The 15,295-nt window shown below is 38.2% G+C and overlaps 1 long non-coding RNA gene across 1 annotated transcript; it reads left to right on the top strand.

Annotated features, from left to right (window-relative positions):
• The first annotated feature begins 5,417 nt into the window (after positions 1-5,417).
• On the top strand, positions 5,418-14,233 carry LOC133280539 (uncharacterized). The gene is made up of 3 exons (XR_009747213.1): positions 5,418-5,498; positions 9,253-9,337; positions 14,077-14,233. It is a non-coding gene; the product is annotated as an uncharacterized LOC133280539 (long non-coding RNA).
• Positions 14,234-15,295: the final 1,062 nt, after the last annotated feature.

Genomic DNA, 15,295 nt, shown 5'->3' with positions numbered 1-15,295 from the left:
TACTATCCACTAGATGGACTCATGAATAGACCATTCAGACTCAAAACTCAGACTCCTGGTTAAGCTGCTGCTGGAGTCTGTCTCACAGCAGCAGAGTTGGGGATAGAAGCTTCTGCACCTGCACCTTCTGTCGGTGCAAGGACCAGCTATAATTTGCTAGGAGAGAGGTTCTGGCTGGCTCTGATGCTCTCTCTAGTGATAGTGTTGAAAAGACCAGCCAAGAATCTTACAGATTTCTGCATATACAAAGTATTATGTAAGGGCTTGAGGTAATTTGAATTAGACCTCTCAGATGTGCTCAGAGTGCATGTAAGGGCGCCATATGGCCATAGAAGTGGGAAAGGCATGTGCTGAAATTCACTGATAATTAGCTTTAGCAGACAATTGAATATTCTACTTGAAATGACAGGTTTATGCCCAATCATTGTCTTCAATTACTTTTTTTTTCCAGTCACAAGCTAAATTATTATTGCTCTTTGTGTTAGTAGTTTGTTTCCTTACCATAACCAGCCACTTTTCACTTTAGTTGCTGTATGTGCTAAATGATGCAATACTTTCTCAACCCACAAAATCTGAACAGCTAACAAAAGCGTAAGCAGTAACCATTTCATTAAAATAATTATTTTTAAATCACTTTGAGCACACCGCTGTAGTTATGCCTACAGTGAGGGATAGAAATGACCTTCCAGGGAACATGCTTGCATTTCCGGATAGCATGGGGCTGTCAGAGTAGCCCTGTATTCTCTCCTTATTCAGTTCTGACATTAGAAACAAGACAAAGAGTGGCCAAAAGAGAAAATGGAAAAACATCAGAAGAGCTTTGTGATTAATACCCACTCCTATTCCAGCTTCTTTCTGTTTCCTACAGTGTGTAAGCTGTAGTAGTTCTCCAGCAGCTATAACAACACTGGGGCTTGACCAATGCCCTGGGATACTTGACTGTAAAACTGAGTGGGGAATATACAGTGACTCTTGATGCTAATAAAATAGTCAGTCCTTGATAAAACAGTCAATGAAGTCAGTGGGTTAGGTGTCCCAGTAGTAACAAGACAATAGAACACAGAAAGCAGAAGTGCCTTAGTGCTGTGGTAGTAAACTAAATGGAAATAAATAATGAATGCTGCAAAGGAAAATAAATGTGTGTTCCTATCACAGCCATTCAATCCCCACAGCTGGCTTTAGTTTATTAAAGAGCAGCACCCTAAATGCTCCAGTAGTTTTGGGGAAATGGATTAAACTCTATTGCATTTGTCTTTCAAATACCATTATAAGGCCAAGTTGATCTTTTTTTCTCATTTCAACTCTGTAGTTGTCTATGAATATGCCTTTCCATAAGTATTTTGAGACAAATACGTTACTAGATTGATTGTGTAATATGTGCTATGTAAGTAGAAGTTGACAGAATGAGAGAAGCATAGAACTGCAAGGAACTGATGGATTTTCCGTTCTTAATGCTACAAATGGCTCTCCTTTTCTTAAAAATTCCCTTTTCTGGGACTTCAACAAGCAGTCTGTGACAGTAGTTTGTTATTTTAGTCACTGAAAACTGAGTTGTTTTTAAATCAAAACCGGTATCCTGTGTCTTTTGTCTAATCAGTGCTCATTTTTTGTCCCTCTCTGCTGTGGACCTGAAGACCAAGTTGATTTCCTCCTTCATTCCAGCAGATTTTTGTGTCATTGAAAGCGTTACCATGTTCCCCTTTTTAACCTTTCCTCTACTCTAAACAACCCCAATTCAAATGATCATGACAAGTCTTGCAGAAGAAATCTTAAATTTCAATCTAAGCCTAGTATTAGTAGATATATCAAGTGGATTTGAGAGGCCAACTTCATTAGATTTTGAAATGAGATTGGGATTCACTGTTCCTTCCAGCCGTGGATGACTGATCACTCTGCACATAAAGTCAGCCTGTTGCTATGGCCTTCTGTGAGGTTTTTGCTGCAGTGATGATAAAATATTGTAAATTAAAGACATGCTTAAGATACCCCAGTAGAAAAGAACTTTGTTGAGAGACTGTTTTCCATGTGGTCTTTGAAATGTGAAGAAGCAACAGCGAGGAGGTACATCTGTGAGGCAGGGTTATTGAGTAAGGAGGATCAAGGTCAAGATGTTTTGACTGGCCTCAGCTAAGAAGGTGGGGGTTTGACAATCAAGAGTCTTTTGCAACTCAGACAGGAAATAGTAAGTAAAACTGGTCTCTTGAGAGTTTGTCTTTGTCATAGAAATATACTGGTCCTCTAAATAATCTTGGAGAGTAGAGTCTTTTACCAGTTTGCACGTATTCTCAGTTTATATTCTAAATTATAAGCCCAGTTTAAAGAAGACACCATAACTAGTATATGTGCAGCCTCTTTTGAAGGAAGCAAAGTACTGAATTTTAAAGGACAAAAAAAGAATTATAATAAAGTTTAAAAATAGATACTTCTTTTCTTTAGTGTGGTTTTCTTGCATCTTCCATTGATGTAAAAATAATAAATAACCCCATCACTTTCATTGTGCTGTGAGCATGTCCCTTTAAGGAAAAGGACATGTCCTAGCTTGCAGTATTTACTGTAGTCCTAGTACTCAGAATAGAAGATAACATCATAGCAAGTTTCATAAACGCAGGTAATAAATGCCCTGGATTTTTATATCATATATGTAGTTGAATGGATAATTTTCCTGATGATAAGGTATTATTCTGAGAAAAGAAGAAGACAATTACCTAGCAGGCTAAGAAAGAGAAGTTGTTTAATGGCTTCTGAGTTCTGTATCCCCCTGGCATTTAGAGCTTTCTATGTTACTCCTCTGTAAGTAGAAACACTGTACATGTAAAGTGCTTGGAGGACCTGCAAGTGAAGGGAACTAGGTGTTATCAAGAAAATATCAATAATAATTGACTATAAATTTTTACATAGTGTGATATGATCTATACATACCTTTAGGAACAGGTTAAATCAGTGTCTTGGGTAGGTGTTCAATATATTGCATGGTCTTGTGAGAGAAATCTCATGCTCTAACACTCTTAATATTTACCTGCTACTAAACCAGCATCAGAAAGAAACTGAGTTTTGCTAGATAGGCACTAATGATCTTAAGTTTTAAGTGTGTTTTGGGAGAGCTGTGAATCACATTGCTAAGTCATTCTTACTCTGTCTTTTGAAAATCTGATTTAAAGTGATGACTTAAACTCAGCATTGATGCAGAATGTTAGTTAAGTGCAGTCCCCTTGCCTAGAGTCACAGTAGTAACCTGTATAAGGGGGTTTCATGTCTATGGTAGTCTTCGTCTCATGTGTCATACCTTTTCTAAGTGGTTCCCTGTCCAAGGTGGAGCTTGTAATGCTGTAGTTTGCCATTCACAGAAATTAATAATCCATGGGATGGCACCCCTCTGTGGAACTGTGAGACAGGCCACATTCAACAGTAATTTGAAATACCTTCTTAGTTTCTCTCATTAGCCCTTCTCTCTTACTAGTCCTGTTGATCTGAGATTACAACTGCTCTTATTTTTCTTAATGAAAACCACAAATCTCAAGTAGTTGCAGTTTTCTACATGCAGATACTACAAGTATTTGTACTGCTGGGAAACATACAATTTATTTAAAAATGCATGATAAAATTGCAAGAGTGGGCAACATTCAGAACATAGCACTATTCCCAGCTCACACCCCCACTGTCTGATGCTTTCCTAGATTGTAAGTCTGTCCTTGAATGTCGAGAAAGCAGTGGGCACTAGGGAGTAGCAGTAGCTTTAGTTCACTCTGCTAATATCATTAAAGAATACATCAGCTGTGACAATTTAGCAGCTGTAGGAAAGCACGCTCACATTTGCATTTCTGGAATTTCTGCAGGTTTAAAGAAGCATGGGAAGGGAATTTCTGTCCTCTGTTCTACACCCTTGCAGATGTAAAGTGACTGGGCACAGAGATAAGCACACTGTGCTGAATTAACAAATGCTGTAGTGGGATTGCATTTTCTTTATTTTTAACCCCTGTAGAATTTGTTATTAAATGTTTTTCATTGCTTTTGAAAAAACCTAAAGGCATTTCTTTTGCCCAGCATTCCACTTTAAGCTCTCATCTGAAACTGATTATATACATATTGTATTTACATATATTGTATTTACTCCTTCTGAATAGAAGAAATTCTGAAATTGATGCCCCTGAGTGAGCTGCTGTTGAGTGCATGAAGCTTTTCTGTATGCTTGAATTGACGCTTCACTCATTAGTCAATGCAGAGCACTGGGAAACCTTGCATATGTATCATACCATTAGAGGAAAAAAAACCCCAAACAACCCACGCTCAATTGCTTGCTCTGTTTGGTTTGGTACTGCAAAGTCTGTAGTAAATCCTTCTTCTTGTCCTGAATGAGTTACTTACTTTAGATATTAAAATAAATGTGGGCAAGCCAAATAGGGTGAGTCATAAAAAATTCATCTCATGTACAGAGACTGGAAGATAATTGTCAGGGTCTTAGAACTACCATGTGCATAGTGAAAGGTTCCTATGTGTTACTTCTAGACCAGGACTAGTACAGTGAATTCCCAAAGTCTAACTACTTGAATTATATTCTGACGTTTTTATTGAAGGATATTGGCTAATCAAGCTCTACCTAACTACAGGGGGATATTGCTGCTTACAGATTGTTTTAGTGAACATGAATTGTTGGGTAAATCTTCCAGTTACTGTGATTTAGCTCTGGAATGACAGGCTTTATGGTGCAGTTGGTTTTCTGATCCTGAAACTTTACTGTCTTTCTAATGGGGTACTACAGATGCTACATTCTGGAACGCTGGTTACAAGTTCTGTGAAATTTTCTGTCTGTCTAAAAGCCTACAGGGTTTAAGGTGGAAAATCAGCAATACACAAAACCCCAGTGTTCTTTGATGAGCTTTGATGAGTATCACGGAAAAGGACCTTACTCTTTCAGCCCACTTCAATAAAAGTGGGTGCTTGAGTTAGGGACCTTTGGATTTATCAGTGGACTTCCCAGAGGATGAGTCAAAGCACTCAAGTGCCATATAGGTGTCACTGACTGTACAAAAGGCAAAGATCTATTTCAGGCATGTGTATTAACTGAGTAGGTCGACAGTGTGAATATCCTGTTCAGCCCTGACACAATTTACATTCGCTCTTATAAATAGAAAAATCTTTTTTATCTGGTGAAGTGTATTGTTATATGTGTGTCTGGGGGAAGGTATAGAGGGTCATTTAATTACTTGCAATACTAAGTGTCTAAATTGTTTGGAAATGTCCATTGTCACAGCTTGCTCAGGCATTTTCGTGTGGCATTCAAACTAATAAAGCTGCTTATGTTTCCCCCTCAATTTAAAGGGAAATAATTCTGCAGTGAGCTGATGAAGAATTAAGGTATTTTTCCTAGTCATTTTTTCTTCTGTATGCTGACTCTGTGATGCTTTGTTTAAAATTACTTTAGTCTGACAGTCTTATTACATCTTAGCAGAAAACTTCTCTCAAACTGGACTAAAAGAGGTCTTCTGACAGCATGAATATAGGTAAGATTTAAAGTAGAGGAGCCAGCCAACAGGCAAGGCCCCTTTTTCTTCTGTGACTAGTTAGTTTCTTGAATAAAAAGGAAGAGAAAAATCTCCGCTGGAGGGTGATAACAGTAGAAAAGGGAATATTTCATCACTGGGTGACACTTAAATTTCCTGGTACACTGGAAACACTAACCTCATGGTGGTGAGTATCCACCATCCGTAACGCCCTGCACATCACATACAGATTACAAGTTTCCATAAAGGTTGGATTTGACTCATTGTTTAGCTGCAGATCCATGGTCCATGTTTAGTCAAGGCTGTTCTCACTTCACTCTCTGAACAGTTTTTCTGTAAAGAGCAGCTTCTTTCCACGCTGGCTAGACATTGATCCTGTGGCACGTTCAAGCACTGTGGGATCCTTTAGAAAAAGGATGCATACGTATTTATGCAGGGCCTGTTGTTTCTGACGTAAACAACTGAATATGTCATGTCACTTAGAGTACAGCTGCTCATTTCTGTTTCAGTCAAATAGGCAGAATAAAAGCTTTTAAGATGAAAGTAGGTATATTAGTAATGTTTTGAGAGTTGCTTAATACTCTTTGTGCTGATCTTCACTAGTATTTCTATCTTAAATATTTCTTTTGTGTTCTACAGTGGTTGTTTCAGGATGGACTAGATTAAACTGAGGCAACTTATTTTGAAGATGAAATAGTGCATGCTGAACTAGTTATGGATATTTATGGTACAAATACAAAGCGGTATTTCAAATCCTTTAATTTTTCTAAGCAGTTATGTGTATGCTTGATTTTCAGCTGCTTATTTTTCCTTCCTGTTTGTTTGTTGTCATCTCTGTTGTGATTTCCTTGAAGTCCTTCCTATTGCAGAACAATATTCAATTGCTAAGGATAAGATTCAGCTGTGGAGAGGTGGTCAGCACAGTACCATATACTACATGGGAATCACTGGGAGGGTATAGAAGCAACTACACAGAGGCAGAAGCATCGCTGTTAAGTGCTACAGAAGTGGCACCAGTAGAGACCACTCTGAATGCTCTGGAGTAAATTGTAGTATCGTAGTAAATCCTGATAGGGAAATGGTGAGAGGAGGCGCGAGGTAGTGCTCACCCTCAGCAAATCAGCAACTGCTGACAAAGTATTGTGAACTTTTGATCATTTATTTCTTCAGACTTTCAGGAGAATTTTTGTTTTTTGTTTGGGGGTTTGTTGTTGGGTGTTTTTTGTGGTTTTGTTTTTCCTTAATGACAGACACCTTATTTTTACCTTGGCTTGTGAAAAAGTGCAAAAATTTCCTTTGAGCAGTCCTACCCAACCGTAATAATTTTATCTGGCCATGAATTAGACTGTCAGTCTCATGTACTCTTTGCAATAGTTCATTTCAGAACTTCAGTTAAGCATTTTTATAAACATCTGCATCACTACTTAATAAATTACTCATTGTACCTTAAAGCAAAATGGTAATGCCTGTAATGGTACTTCAGTATAGTAACTAGGTGAATGAATAATACATGTTTGTTTCATGGTAAGTACAAGGAAATGCTGCTTCCTTTCCCTTTCAGTGTATCGGATGTGCAATTACAGTATAATTAAGTTCAGCTTACATGACAGGTGAATGACATTTCCACATTGCTGTTCCAAGCACACTAAATACACTGTACAGCAAAATTTCAAGCAGAAGCAATGCAGGCAGCTACTTCAGTGCATTTCATGAGCCAAAATGGCTTCTGTCTCAGTTCCTTCTACCATGAATTGGCAAGATACACTTTTGACAACATGTGTATGAACTGAGAGACCCAGTAAGGCAGTGAAATTCCTTAATTAGAGTAATCACAACAGTGAGTGAGCGTGGAGTACTGGAGTTGTGATGGATAGAATTAGTAAAGTTTAATCTCTTTCATGGTATGATTTCATGTCTTTTCTTTCTCTGTTTAAATGTGACTACACCCATTTGTCAACTGACAAGAAGTCCCTTACCACATTTGCAATTCTAAATGACTGAGCCTTATGAATCATTCTGCAAGAGATGTGTAGGAAGTCAATCTCGAGGGAAGGAAAATATTCCTCCAGTCAAATTGATGTAGCCTATCCCTCACTGCAGTTCTAAAAAGAGGATTGAGGAAGTTACTTTTGCTTGAAATTATGGAAATCGTAATTTAAACAAAAATTACACAGTCCTTGTAATTGCATAGGAATTTATGAAGTTGTAACAGTTAACTCTTAAACTGCTCTTAACTTGGGGAGACTTTTTCGTGTGATAAGCCAGTTAACATTTAGTACATGGAAGGGTGGTGTAGAACTATTGTAGTCAAAGAATAGCAGATTTTAACTGTGCTAGGTGTTTCCACTTATGAGTGTTTCAAATGCAGATTCAGGCAACTTGCTGGAATGATGGGTACTATTTTTGTTACTACATGCAGAGTTGCAATAAAATCATTTTTTTTTCCCCACAATATTAAAATAAGCAGCACTCCCCAGACTAGGCAAATCAGAGAATGCTGTTTCAAAGTCCTTTTGTTCAGTTTGTACTCGCTGGGTGTGGCTTTATTTTATTCTGCCTTTTCCAGGCATTTTCCATGGGGCTTGTCTGTGCAGCACGGAACTCGGATAAGAGTTTTGCCCTTCATCTTAGCCCATAATGAAAAGCTCCTTTTGAGCATGGAGTGAGACACAAAATGGTGAAATGTTTTCTTTAGGTGTAAACTCTAGTCAAGTTCTTTTAAATTTAAAATGAGAAGGGATTGGTTTTTACCAAGCACCCAAAATTTTCTAGTAAAAAACTGTGAGATGTGCTGATGTAACTCCCCCTGCCTTCAAATCAGAAAATAAGGTAAATGTCTGATCAGATGTTTTAGTTTGATCAAGTAGACTTTGAAGGAGGAACAGAGGATTTTTTTAAAATAAATAAAAACCATTCCTTGCCACCTCTATGCACAATGTCTGGGAATAAAACACAAATTTTTTTGGAGGCTCAAGGATCTAGGTATCTTTCTCTCCCATTCTGAAATATGCAGCTGATGTCGTGATAGAAAAGATTGTGCTGAGATGATGTTTCATTGCTGCTGTAGTCACTGATTGAAAGTAAGAGGTGTGAAAAATCAAAATTAATAGTAGCTATTCTTTTTTAATAGGTCAGAGTGCCTCGTGCTCATCATGTTGGGTTGAAGAAATGCCAGACATAAAATAATAAATTGACTACTATAAAAATGTTAGGTCTTAGGTTACATCAGTATTTGTCCAGAAAAGTTCACTGCATTTTCTGCTATTTCAAAATTATCAATATACATTTTTAGAAGAAATTTGTTACCAGTGTTTGAACAACATGAAATCTTTCAAATTTGAGTGAAATTTTATCCCACTTCTGCTGTTTCTGTTGCAAACTTTGTCCCTTTTCTGTAGTCATGATGCCTCCCAGTAACTGTGGAATCAACACATTCCATTAGAACACTTCTTGTGCCAGGGTCACCAATACAGATTCTGAATGCTAAATATGAAATAACAGACTTTTTTGAACTTCATTGGCAGAAATCATTCTTACATTAGGTGAAAGTTTATTCTACATCTTGAAATGTTTTCATATATATATATATGTAAATATTTTATATACATAACATTTTACCTATTTAATTAAAATTATTATTACCATTAATGTCAAATCACTATTAAACCTTTGTAAGATACTCCTAGTACTGGCAAGCAGAATACAAATCCTTCAGGGTTTTAATCTCTGGCTCTTCTATCTCCATTCCTTTCAGTTAATTTTCAGGATGTTTATCCATCAAATAGTCCCATGAGTTAAATAATTGCAGAGCCATGATTTCATGCTAGTTACTTACACAGGTAATGTACACCTTGAATAAATAAATTAAAAATCCTTTAATGGGTTCATTATTGTTTATACCATTGAATATGCCCTTGTTGTCAGTGTTGTATGGAATGAAACCCTGAATAGCCTTTTTTGTCCCTTCGCATGGTTAACTCCTTGTTCTGCTTTAAAGTACCGATCACATTAAAGAAATAAATATTTCTTGACAGCCCCTTTGATACCATTTGTATAGCTTAACAAAGTTGCCTTTGTTCCTGAAAGTTCTCTGTCTTGGTAGAGCTAGAAATAAAAGTGAGTACTTACATCATGGCTGTTTGAAAGATCTCAGAAACTAATAAAGTAAGTGGCCTGATCTAAGGAGCATCAGTGATCAATGAGCAAGGGAGATCTTAAATGCAAGATTAACTATCTTTTCATTCTACATTTCAACAACCAAAGTTCCTATGCATGCCTGGCTGCACATGCGTTATTTAGTGCTCTGTTGCCATCAGGACAATTTTGAAGACTGTGGCTAACATTTATCTTGACTTTCTCCAGAGGCAGGTGAACATTCATTACATATTTTCACAGGAAGTCAAAGGTGCTCTGCAATATTGCTTTAAGTAAGAGCACGCAGAAGTCTACTTACACCTAGATTTCAACTGTTTTCAAGTATTTCCTCAAGTAGAAAACCACATAGTATTCTGTAAGTAAGGTGGCGAGTGTATTTTGTTTTGCTGTGAGAATGCTACAGGATCCCACCTGATCTTAAACAAGAAAAGGCCTAATTAAACATCACAGCTTCATCATTTTCAAAATCTCTTGTGGATGCTGAATAGTCTCTTCTGAAGGCAATTTGAGAAGGGTTGGATCTTTGATCCTAGTTGCATATTCAGTAATAATTCCAGATCTGTGTTTTTCTGAGAGCACCACTGCTGCCTTTTCTGGAAGTAACTTTGGTGTCTTGATTTCAAGATTTGCATTAGATGTTGAAAATCTCAAATCTTATGTATTTGAATGTCATTTCACACCTTAACTGATCCATAGATAAGAGAAATTCTCAGCCATGGTGTGTAAAAACATATTTTGATTATGAATATCTGCATTTGACTAATAGTATTTTCTTTGCTACATATTTTTATTATGTAGGATGTTTTCTGCAGGGAAGTGGACAAGTACTTAAACTCAAGAAAATGCTTAGTATCCTAATAGGGAAATACAGTGCACAGTCATAAGTCTATCTGCTTTATGTTAATAAAGTGAAGTGAAAACAAAAAAAAAGGAAAATGCATACAAATGACAGGATCCAAATACATTTTGTTTTGTTGTTTGTCTTTTTGTCTGGAGGATATGGCATTAGTAAGTAGGTAGAGAAGAAAGACTTGGGTGTATGTGTCCTTTCTGTAGGTGCCATCTGGTAGCTATATAACACAGTGGTGGTGGTCAAGCAGGTGGTGATTAACCATGATTCAAAATGATGTTGCACAGCAGCCATCCACAGCAGGGAATGAATTATGGCGTTTGGTAATATTCTGCTGGAATTCACATGCTAGGGAGAGTGAGGTGACATGCAAGTGCTGCAGGCAGGAGAGTCTGGGAACACGTAGGAGGTTCCTTCTCCTTTGGAAATTCCTTGAAATATGAGGATCTAACAAGCAAGTATCAGTCTTGCTGCTCCTGCAGTCCTTGCTTTGTATTTCCCTGCCACAAAAATCACTTGCCCATTAATCCCTTACACCTCCTGCTTGATCTGGATGGTGCAGTGCCTGACAGAATTTCTTCTTCAGCTCCTTCCAGCTATTGTTCATTTGAGACAGTGAAGACCTGCCACTTCCCATTGTTGTTCTCTCTCCCGTGTATTCCAGTGGAAAAAGATGTTTTGTATTGCGGCATATCACATGCTGAGGCTTGTCTTCCTTCTGCCATTGACGTCTTCTGTTTGAGGACTACAACTCTGTGAATGTTTGCCCGAATCCTGCTGAATGATCATGTCTTCCTTTAAGTGATCAGGTTCCCCAGTAATACATGCTCGTAACTCAGTTTCTTCTGGCTACAAATTAGATTTCATTCTTTCCTAGAAAACGCTATTTATTTTAATCCTAATTATCTAAACTAGGCTGTGCATGGAGTGAACCACTGACCTTCTGTTCCCACTTCCTTTTCTCTGTACCTGTGTTCAGCAGGAATCTTTCGGTTCATTCGGTTGATCATTTTTGGACACAGCTTTAAGATGATCATTTGCTTCCCTGTGAGCTTGGTACAAGGTAGATGATGGAAAATGTGAAGTCACAGATTTTCTTCCAAAGGGCCAAGGCTTACAATATTTTTTTTGTTATCATGAATGATCTTGTTGATTTCAGTGTAACAGCTTGGGAAAAAACCTCTGCAGGAACAAATTGAGGGTGTTTTGTTCTTTTGTTCCTCTGGAGACAGGTCACATGTGAGGAACTGATGACATTGATGATTCACAAAGTGGTTTTTTGTCATATTGTAGTTTTTACCATGCTCACTAAATTGAGAAACCCTGCGTAGCAGCTCTGCATTTTAATTTCTGATTTAGATAGGGTCTGTTTATTGCTCCGTTTACTTCAATTCTAGGTCAGCAGCTTTAATTAGTGTATTTTTAGCAGGCCAGGAATGCAAATGCACACAGACATGGGAATATAATAACTAATACAATTCAGGCAGATAGTGGAACACCTTTTTGTTCCTCTTTAAGCAGAAACATTCAGTTTCTTGTAAGCATCACTAAGCATGTTTCTTTTTTTTTGCACTCATACTACTATTTCTCCTTATTGTAGTTTTTTTTTTTAATTCTACTTTTATTTCCCCTGTAAAAACTTATAAAATTTAATGCAAAGCATTCTTTAGAAGTCATGTGTCTGCTCAAAAATTTCTATCTAGAACAGAAAGGTAAAATTATCAAAGTCCTTGTCTAGAATGTTACATTCACACCTTTACCGTGGACTGAATTAAGGCGTTTCCTGTATTTCCAAAGTAAATGTTAGGGTGGGATGGGGGAATTGTGATGACAACATGAAGAAGGAGAATGACTGGATTTGATTTACTAACACATGCTGGAGATTTCTGCTTTTAACTAGACCTTGCCTTTGAGAGGTATTAGAAGGTCTATGCATAGGCTGATTGAAAAAATAAAACAGATTCAGTTCAACAGTAGGGACTGTAGCCCTTGAACAGACACTGGTTTGAGAACAAAGGTTTTGTTGTACTAGCATATCTGTGCTTTACCTGGAGACATTCAAGGCCAGGCTTGATGTGGTTCTGGGCAACCTGATCTAGCTGAAGATGTCCCTGCTCATTACAGGGGGGTTGGACTAGACAAGCTTTGAAGGTCCCTTCCAACCCAAACTAATCTGTGATTCCGTTCTATGATTCTATGATTTTTCAAGTGGAGGTGTCTGCTACTCCAAGTCTGTTATAAAAACTTCAATTCCTAAGTTAATACTGTTGCAGGTAGAACAATTTTGAACAAACCTAGGCTTTTAGTACCATACTTTTTTTGTAAAGAATCTGTTAGAAAAGCTACCATCATGTTTTTCTGATACTCAGATCTTGTTGCACCCATGCTCCAGTATCCCAATAAGCTATGTAGCAAAGCAGAACTGCAGTTCCCATACTGATGATGGGAACCATTGTGTAATTAATGTTTCGTATCAGGCTGGAATCAATTTGATAGCGACTTAGGAGAAAATTGTGCGGAGGACAAACTACTGTTGTTCTACAGCAGCAGTTAATGCTGATCTTTATAGCATCTTTATAGCAAAATAATATACATTCTGGCATTGCACTTAATGGAGGCTGCATGACAAGTGATAAAAGTTATTAATTGCTTCTGTGAGGCTTCATATTTTCCTGATTTTTAGTTCATATTACAAAACCTGATGTAATTATCCATTTGGCAGTTCTCCTTGTCAATCATCTCATGATTCATAAGCCAGTCAAACAATATGTTACACACTGGATCATCTGTGAAGACTTTCTGGCTCAGCTCCTTTCACTGAACTTGGTTTTACAGGGTATGAGCCTTGCTCAAAATGATGTAGTGTGAGATGTCCCTGCCCATGGCACAGGGGTTGGAACTAGATGGTCTTAAGGTCCTTTCCAACCCAAACCGTTCTATGATTCTATCTACATTGTTTCTAGACCGGTCATATTACCTCTCTGTACACACAGCTGTAAGCTTGTAGGCTGTACCTCTCGTTGCCCACTATGACTTATACATCTTTCCTCTCCAGAAAACATACAGACAGTGGTGCTTCTTTTGGCATTAGTTTTTCATGTAAGGAAATACGTCAGGTACTAATTTTGCAGTTTTTCTGGGAATATCTACACTTGTATCAAAGTCTGCTGTTTGAGCTTGAGGACACTTAGTTACCTTTGCTTCCCATGGCTTGGTAGCCTTTAGTTATTAGGGGGCCTTCTTCACTGCAGATAGCAGCACAAAGGTGTAAATTACAACTACACTGGGGCTGGGAACAACTTTCTTCATATATTTATTTGTAAGAAAAAGCTAGAAAAAATTGCTGAGCACAAACTGCTGGCACACTGAAGTTCCCTCCTCAGCAACTTTCTTTCCTCTGTGCAATTCCTTGCTGCAGCTTTCCTCTTCATAAGGCTTTGTAAGATTATAAGTGGTCCTGCTGTAGTGGTACATAGTATTAACTATGTCCTTCTAGGTTATTAAGCACTGACAAGATAAACAGTGTGCACTGCTGAGGTCTACATCTAGGTTAAAAAGTAATTGTTTTCACAGATTGTCAGGAGGAAACATCAGTTGTCCAAACAACCCTTGATACTATAACTGTGTATAGAAATTAAAGCTTGCAGAAAATCAGAATCACAGAATGGTTAGGGTTGGAAAGGACCTCATGATCATCTAGTTCCAACTTCCCTGACATAGAAGGAGTGATCCCAGTATCTAACAGTATGAGAAGATGATGAATCACTACAAGGTAAGCTCATTGTGTACCCTGTAAATGAATGTTCTCTTCAAAATAAATGCTCAGAGATAACTTTAAGATGTGCTGTACGGAGAATTGGAAGATAAACAAGGTTCATAGCAAGTAGTTGGCAGTCTTTCCTAGATTAACCTGTTCTCCAGGGACAGCCCTTTTTACAATCTACCCCTTTCTTAGGAAGCCACTTTATAGTTCCACTCCCACTAGAGCTCTAGGCTCTCTCTCAAACCAAACCCTAAGCCAAACCAAACCCTAATTAGAGACAAATGGTGTCTCTAGGTCCAGTCTAAGCCTCAGCACAAGTCCCTCATCCCTGTCCTTAATGAGGAATTTCTCAATAGAGAACTCTTGGCAGGCTGTGCCTTCCATTGACAGCCTTAGCAAAAGCATCTGTACACAAGCCAAATTAAGAAGTTCTCAGGGAAGAGACGTGATTGCAGCTTACCCCTTCCTTTGGCAATCCCTTTTCGGCCCCACTCCAACTGGAGCTTTATGAAATACCTTTCACTCGAAGTAAACCCAGTTCATACTAGGTTTCCCCTGAAGAAATCTTGATATAGGGCAGGTCTTTGGTTTTAGGCTCAAGCACTTGCCTGTTATTGGGGTTAGGTTTATGATTCATTTTGGGAGAGGGACATTTTAAAGCTTCAGCTAAGAGTGGAGTTGGAAGAGGTAAACTGCAGGCAGTTTCTCCATTGACAGCTTGTCCCTTTTGGCAGTCCCTTTGCAGCCAGTCTCCAGCTGATTGTCTGGGCTTTGTTGCTCTTTGTCACTTAGCCCAAGCTCCTCATACGACGCCCTGAGGAAAGGGATTAAAAGGGGAGAGTTTGAGTTTTTCTAGCAACAAGAGAGCTGTGTGAGGAGTGTTCCACTTGCCTTTTCCAGCTGTTCATCCTCATGGTTGTGAATGGGAGCTCTTACTGGACTTATGTTTTAGTTGTTGTAACTCATCATAACAACAGTTGTGTTCATACCGGCTTTCACTGGGCTGGACATCACAGGAGGTTACTTAAA

The sequence above is a fragment of the Pezoporus flaviventris genome, unplaced genomic scaffold (genome assembly GCF_033815535.1).
Source record: "Pezoporus flaviventris isolate CSIRO_AGI_PZ_B2104156 unplaced genomic scaffold, CSIRO_AGI_Pfla_v1 ptg000083l, whole genome shotgun sequence".
Classification (NCBI taxonomy): domain Eukaryota; kingdom Metazoa; phylum Chordata; class Aves; order Psittaciformes; family Psittacidae; genus Pezoporus; species Pezoporus flaviventris.
The sequence above is the reverse complement of the archived record's forward strand: the minus strand, read 5'-3'. Positions and strand labels throughout refer to the sequence as shown.